Here is a 7,545-nt window from a genome sequence, read left to right as displayed (position 1 = left end):
GGGATCGAGCCCCCCTGGGTGTGGAGCCTGCTTAAGATTCTTCCTCTGCCCCTCCCCTCCCCTTCCCCCTTCTCTGTCTAAAAAAAAAAGGAAAGGAAAAAAAAATAGCCATCCCAGTTTGGTGACGATTAAATGAAAAACTGTAAGTAAACATGCCCCAAATTCTAGGTAACACACAATAGGAGCTCCATAAAGGGCTATAGACTTCATGAACTCATCCCTTTTCCAGCTGTACTGACCATGGGAATTGCCCCAGACAGACAATAGTGTCCAACAGATTACTTGTGTCCCCTGATATAATAAAGTGGTTTTTAAAAATAACAGTAACCACGTTATAGCACACTCTGCTATTTACAATGCACCTTTCCAATAATGATCTCATTTGATTCTCTCTAAACCTCCATGTAAATTACCCGATAACTAATATCAGTTGAGAGCGTGTCCATGCCAGGCCCGGGTCTGGATGCTTTGTCTTTATTGATTTCCTTCATCTTCACAAGAGCCCTAAAAAGTAGGTGTTATTCTCCCCGCGGTACAGATGAGGGGGCTGAGGATTGGGAGTCACACGCGACCCTGCCCACACAGCCGAGAAACAGCAGAGCCCCAAATCGTCGGGTCTTGGTGTGGCTTCTTTAACCCCTAAGCAAGATGCTGTTCTCGTTGGTTCCGTGAGAAAACTGGACGTGGAATCATGCAAAAGTCTCCCAAGTAAGTGGTGAGTGGCAAAGGTGGGAGTGGAGGGCAGTAATCCGGATCTTGTCCGATTCCCAGCCCGCAAAGCTCAGTCTCTCTGTCATTCCAGAGCAGAGCGGTCATGTGCCTTCCGTGGGCAGCTACCCGCGGGGCCAAGGACCCTGGGCAGACACACGACAGGGAGCTATGTGGTCTGTGAGGTGGCTGCGTTGTGTGGGGGCAAGAACAGGGATCCCCTGCTTCGCTCTTTTCTTCACACCAAACCTGCAGGGCCCGGGAGCCTGGGCGGCTGGCAGATCAGAGAGAAGGTGGGGAGCGAGCGGGAGCTGCGAGCCCCGAGAGGGCACCCGCCTCCAGACACACAGGAGAGCACCAGGAAACATCTGAGGGGTGAAATGAAAACAAGCACATGACTGAGCCGAGGTGGGAGTTTCCTCCACAGGCCAGCAGAGAGGAGACGCAGAGAAAACAGTGAGCCAGTCAGCAGGCCACATTCTGGGGCTGCCCACACACACCTGGGGCAGTGAGCGGCCCCTGAGGGGTTGATAGCTACAGAGACTTTGTGGGAACAGCAGGCAGCTGGTGAGGGGACAGGTCAAAAGTTTACGCCGGAGAGTCCAAATCTGTGGGACGCTAAATGCAAGGTAGTATCTTGGTTTGATCTCGGAACAGTAAAAGGATATTAGTGGAAAGCACATAAAGCCTTTGGTTTAGTTAATGGTAATACACCCGTGTTAATTTCTCAGTTGTGACAAGCATAGCACGTTTGTGCGAAACGTTCACATCAGGGGACCCTGGGTGAAGGGTGTTCAGGAGATCTCTGTATTACCTATTCCTGAAAATTTTAAATTCCAAAAGAATTTTATTAAACTGGGACGCCTAGGTGGCTCAGTCGGTTAAGCGTCTGCCTTCGGTCCTGGGATCAAGCCCCGCATCGGGCTCCTTGCTCAGTGGGGAGTCTGCTTCTCCCTCTCCCTCTGTCTGCCGCTCCCCCTACTTGTGCTCTCTCTCTCTCTCTGACAAATAAATAAATAAAATCTTTTTTAAAAAGTTAAAAAAATTTTATTAGACTTATTTTTTTCATCTCCAGACAGAATGAATCTCAATTCTGTCCCATGTTATGCAATCTTGACCGAAGTGATTCAAGCACTCTGTGCCTCAGTTTCTTCATCTGTGCCCACAAGCATGGGGATGATAACGGTCCCTGCCTTTGAGGATATACAACACTGAGCCTCAGCTGGCACTGTAAATAAATGTTAACTTATCATGATCAGTACAGTCTGCTTTCAAGTGTAAAGTGCATTCCCGGGTTGTGGTTGACATGGGGAAGGCTCCCAGCACCCCCTTCATGGAAGGACTTGCTGCCCAGCCACAAAGAGCAGCCCTTCCCAAGGTCATGTCCTCCCCGGGGGCAGAGTGATGGGGGGAAGGGTGGTGTAAAGACTCTACCACTTCAGCCAGATGGGGGACAGCTCTGCCCAGCCAGCCTTGCTCCAGGCCTCCCAGGGGACCGGCCGAGGCTTTGTCAGGCTGGCGTCACAGGTGACTTCCCTTGCCCAGTTCCTCACAGGCATTGATCCCTGATCCACCTCTTGCCCCCACCCCCATCCAAACCCCATTTCATTGTTTACTTGCCAAGAACCTTACCTGCTGCAGCTGGTGCTGGGAGTGGTCCAAGAAAGCAGGTGATTAGATGGGGGCTTGGGAGCTGTGCTAGCCCCTCTCAGCTGGCAAGGAGGGCCCCGTCACTGGTGGCGGGTGAAGTGCAGGCAGGCCCTAGTGCAAGGTGGCTTCCAAATGTTAAAACTTGTGGCTGTTGGGGGGCCTGGGTGGCGCAGTCAGTCAGCTGAAACTTGGTTTCAGCTCAGGTCCTGATCTCAGGGTCCTGGGATCGAGCTCTGTGTCAGGCCTTGCGCTCAGCGAGGAGTCTCCTTAGGACTCTCCCTCTCCCTCTGCCCCTCCCCGCTGCACTCTGTCTCTCCCTTTCTCTCAAATAAATAAATCTTAAACCCCACACTGTAGCAGTGCTGAGTTGGATGGCGCAACTGTGGGTGGAGTGTGGTAGTAGGCAGTGAATGCATCAGGCATTGGAGACTTGGGGGTCAGGTGGGGGCTGAGTAACAGTGGCTGTAAAGATCACAGTATTAGATGGCCATAGTAAGCACTATGGATGCCCCTACAGAAAGATAATGAACAGCTGAGGTCAAGAAGCAGATAATGGAAAGTCAGGAATGGAAGCCACAGGGCCCCTTTAATTGCATCCAAGGAAACTTGCATCCCTCAAAGAGGGAAGGGGGAAAGAATTCAGGACAAGCCTGAAGTAGTCTGAGCGGCTAAACTTCAAAGACCGTTGACTGCCCAACCAGGGCAAGTCTGTTAGGCCAAGGTAAAGGCCTGGGATCCTGGCCAATGAGTTAGGGACATCTGGGTGGATGCCTCTGAATGCTTCAATTCCCCAGACTCCTCTGAACCTTCTGAACCAGAAGCATGGTCTAGCCTTTCCCTGCCCTCAAGACAATACCGAGGTCTCTACTTGCAAGGCAAATGTGCCCCACCCCACTCTCCAGGGCCCACTTCAACCTCCTCTTCCCCATCTGGAATCTCCTTTAATAAACCCTTTCCTTCCCTGAGATTAAAAGCATGTTCACATTCCTTTTTCCACCAAAAATCAATACAGCTTTTATTGTATCGTTAAGATGTCACAAATAAGTCTGAAAAATCATCTGACATCTTGCTGTTTCTGTAGCTAGATGACTTAGATCTTATTCATCAGTCTGGCAAACTGTTCCTTTTTCAGAAATATAGATACCATCCCAAACTCTTCTGATATCCTTGTTTTTAACTGCTGTGACTGGCTGAATCAAAGCAGCTGAGTTTTATATAAGTTCAATGTCATTTCCTTCAAGAATTAACTCATCTTTCTGGGCTTGAGATACTGAACAAGCAATACCTGGCCTCATCTGAGCCCTGTGGTTGTATTTCTTTCTTTTTTTTTTTTTTTTTTAAAGATTTTATTTATTTATTTGAGAGAGAGAGAATGAGAGACAGAGAGCAGGAGAGGGAGGAGGGTCAGAGGAAGGAGAAGCAGACTCCCCGCCGAGCAGGGATCCCGATGCGGGACTCGATCCCAGGACTCTAGGATCATGACCTGAGCCGAAGGCAGACGCTTAACCATCTGAGCCACCCAGGCGCCCCCTGTGGTTGTATTTCAACAGGAGAACCATTTTCCTGAACAACAATGTTGATGGAGAAGTGAGCATTCCCAGACCTCATCTGGTAAGGGAAGCCCAGTATAACGCGCCCTTGATCGTGTTCTGTTCACGACTACAGATAGTGCGAACAGTAGCCAGTTCTTTTCTTTTTCCCACCATTTGTCAGGTAGGAGCCTCTTCTTTTTCTTTCCAAGGAGACTGAGTTCTACATCGATGTGACTGAAGCTCCTTTGCAGGGCTCCTCTGGGGCCCTTCACAATAACAGTGCATCCCTTCAGGGTGATGTTGACATTTTCTGGAATGTCGACAGTCTGCTTAGAATGGTCTTCATTCTCGCAGTAGATTTGGCAAAGAGAGCTATTTATATTCCTTTTGTCAGTTTATTTTTTTCCAGCATCCAAAATCTTTTTAATAACAAGGCAGGATCTGAGGTTAGTTTTGGTAGCCATGGTGGGCCAGTTGGCCTCTGGTGCACTTGGACTTCTGGTCCTTGGAGCACTCATGGGGATTGGGGGAGTTGTGTAGGGTTCACAGGGCCTTGCTGAAATGCCTGGATACCTCTGGGCCCTTTCGAGGATCAGAGAACAGGATGGTGCCAGAGCCCTTGTGGGAGTCCCGGGCCTACTGGTTGAAGGTGGCAATCTTGTTCCTGGCCTTGATGTGGCTCATGCGCACACCTTAACTTTGGAGACCTCTGGGACACGCACATCATCCATTACAGTTCCTACAAGCTCAGTTGTTTTGTCTTCCTGGAAGCAAGCTTCATCTTCTTGAGCATCTAGGAAAGGAACAGAAGCCACCAGTTGGTGCAACTCATGAACAACCTCTTCAGCAAAACTGGTTGAAGGTAGAGCTGGTTTGTCCATCCAGAGATCTGTACAGATTTACCAACAGCCTTGGTAGATGTCCTGGCTCTTGGGCTCCTTGCGCCAAACCTTTCGGTCCCTGTTGCAGTGGATGTCACCTCCCATGATGGTGCCGCCTGCTCAACCAGGTCCGTATGTCCCTTTTATTAGTTTCTACAGTCATAAGTTTCACATTTAGGCCTTTAGTCAACCAAAGGTAACTGAAGACCCACACACATAATAAGGTGCCTTTATTTTTGTCTTCCCCAACACCATTTACTACAGGTTCCATCCTTTGTCCATTTGTTCTTGGTGTCACTTCTTTCATACAACAAGCTCTCATGTATTGTTAGATCTGTTTCACAATGTTATGTTTTCTTCCATTTTCTGCTTTGTCCCATGCCTACTTCTTTGGCTATGGCTTTATAATATGTCTTAATAGCTGGTGAGTGAGGTGAGCATGAGTGATAATTATTATCATTACAGTTGAGGACATCCAAGCTCAGACAATCTAAGTGACTTTCCAAGATCACATGACTAATAAGTGGCCAAGTCAGGATTTGAACCCATGTCTGCATTATTTATCTTTTTTTAAAAAAAAATTTTTTTAAAGATTTTATTTATTTATTTTGACAGAGACACAGCAGAGAGGGAACACAAGCAGGGGGGGGTGGGAGAGGGAGAAGCAGGCTTCCCGTGGAGCAGGGAGCCCAACGTGGGGCTCGATCTCAGGACCCTGAGACCATGACCTGAGCCGATGGCAGACGCTTAACGACTGAGCCACCCAGGCGCCCCCATGTCTGCATTATTTAAAAGACTGGGCTCTTTCCACTCCTCCAGGCTGTCCTCAGAGTTGTCTCTTTCCCTGGGCAGGAGAAGAGGTTGGGAGGGTATTTTGATGACATTGGCTTCATGCTTCTGGCATCAAAGGAGGTCACGTTTCTTCCCAGAAGGAACTAACGTTTCTTTTTAGCTCCTGGAACCAAAGGATGAGAAGCCTTATCCTTGGGACACCCAGTAGGGTAGAGAGAAGCGGCCTTGAGCTCAGGGCCCAGAGAAACAGCCCTTCGGGGAGTGGGCTTCATGCTTCCTGTACCGTGGCCGCAAGCGAGGGCTGAGAAACCGCAGAATTATCTTTATCTTTTTGAAAATGGATCTGACCATATCCGTCTCCTGTGCTAAAAGCAAAATAAAGGAATAACACTACACGCCCGCCTGCCACCACCCACCAAGAAAAAACAAAACCCGCCGTGGCTGCGCAATGAAGTGATGGGCTGCAGACTCTTTTGTGTTTGCGTTTCTTTTTATTGGATAAATCTCTTTTTTTCCCCATAATAGAATCATATGCAGAAGCCCCAAATGAAAAACAATAAAGTGTGGCTTTATTAAAGCGTACTTTTTATTTATTCATTTATGTATTTATTTGGTGTAAAAAGGTCGTTTTATTAAAGCACAGGGACAGTGCCCGTGGGCAGAAAGTGCTGCCTAAAGTGTAGCTTTTAAAGTCTAAAGTGCAGATCTGTTCAGCTCCCTCCTGTGCCTGACACCCAGTAGGTGCTCAGTAAATATGTACGGATTTGATGAAGTAGGCTGCGGGGGGGCCTGTCCATGGAATCCATTTGGCATCCACTGACCTTGAAGTCAAGCATGAGCCTCCATGATGGCACTGAAAAGCCTGACTTTGGCCGTGTCTTACCTTAACCTCCCATCTCTTAGACTGACACCAGAGCCATGCTAACCAGCTCACCCTTCCCAAATGTGCCCGGTCCTTTCTTGTACCTGTGCCTTTGCAAAAGCAGTTCTCTCAGCCTGGAGTGTCTCTTCCTCCATGTCTCCTGCTGCGTGAACCACCAAATCTTTGTAACCCAGCTCACACATCCCCTGCTCTTTGAAGCCTTCCTTGATTTCTTGCCAGCTGCCCTGGAAGTGCCAACTTTGTGCTGATGTACCTGCTATCATACTTGTCATGGCTGGTAAAGCTCTGTCCCAGAACTCCTGCGGGCAGGGTTCAGGCCCTTTGCTCCCCATCCTCAGTCTAGCATTTGGTCTCTTGGTGCTCAACAAATACTATGTGAATAAATGAATGAAGAAGTGAATCGATACACGAATATGGAGACACTAGTCAACCCACTGGAGGTTGGCCAGGAGAGAATCCAGCCCAGGACAGCCCTCCCAGAAGGACCAGCAGGGGTCAAAATCCAGCGATGTGTGGCAAGCCCCAGGAAGGCGGTTGTAGCTAGGTCACAGGCTGGGACCATCTATAGCCGTGAAGTGGCAGCCAATCAAGGGTCGGTTCTTGCAGGGGTGGGGCCTCTTCCTGCCTGAGGACTCCTCTCTTCCAGCACCCACACTTCCCTCTCTGTTCATCCCAGACCTGGGCTTTAGCAAAATCACTCCTACCTCCATAGCCTCTGGACCGCCCTGGGGAAGAGCCCCTTCCTCATTCTAAGTCCCGAGTTTCCTTTGCCTGTTCATGGGCAGATACCAACTGCTCCTTTCATTCCGGAGAACTTGCCTGAGGCTCCTTCCCAGACAGTGATCCTTCTGGAGGTCTTGGGTCCTGCCTTATTAATCATTCTCTCTGCTGGCCCTTGGGGGTGCCTCATGCTGGGCTTTGTCTTAGAGGCTCAATGAATATTAACTGCCCAGCAGATCTGTGGGAACACAGAAAGGTCATCAAAACCATCAACAAGCTCTAGCCAGCCCTGGAGCAGGGACAGAGCCATGAGGAGCTCCACACCAAGGGGAGAGAGACAATGGTAAACAGTGACACTGTGGTTGGCTGTATACATGGG

At 49.1% G+C, this 7,545-nt stretch overlaps 1 pseudogene; it reads right to left on the bottom strand.

Moving 5' to 3' along the window:
• Nucleotides 1-3,455: 3,455 nt before the first annotated feature.
• Nucleotides 3,456-4,876, bottom strand: LOC123849232 (large ribosomal subunit protein uL6-like; annotated as a pseudogene).
• Between the last annotated feature and the right edge of the window lie 2,669 nt (nt 4,877-7,545).

The sequence above is a fragment of the Mirounga angustirostris genome, unplaced genomic scaffold (genome assembly GCF_029215605.1).
Source record: "Mirounga angustirostris isolate CCGP_5_RB_7025 unplaced genomic scaffold, mMirAng1.0.hap1 SCAF_15, whole genome shotgun sequence".
NCBI classification, from domain to species: Eukaryota; Metazoa; Chordata; class Mammalia; order Carnivora; family Phocidae; genus Mirounga; species Mirounga angustirostris.
The sequence above is the reverse complement of the archived record's forward strand: the minus strand, read 5'-3'. Positions and strand labels throughout refer to the sequence as shown.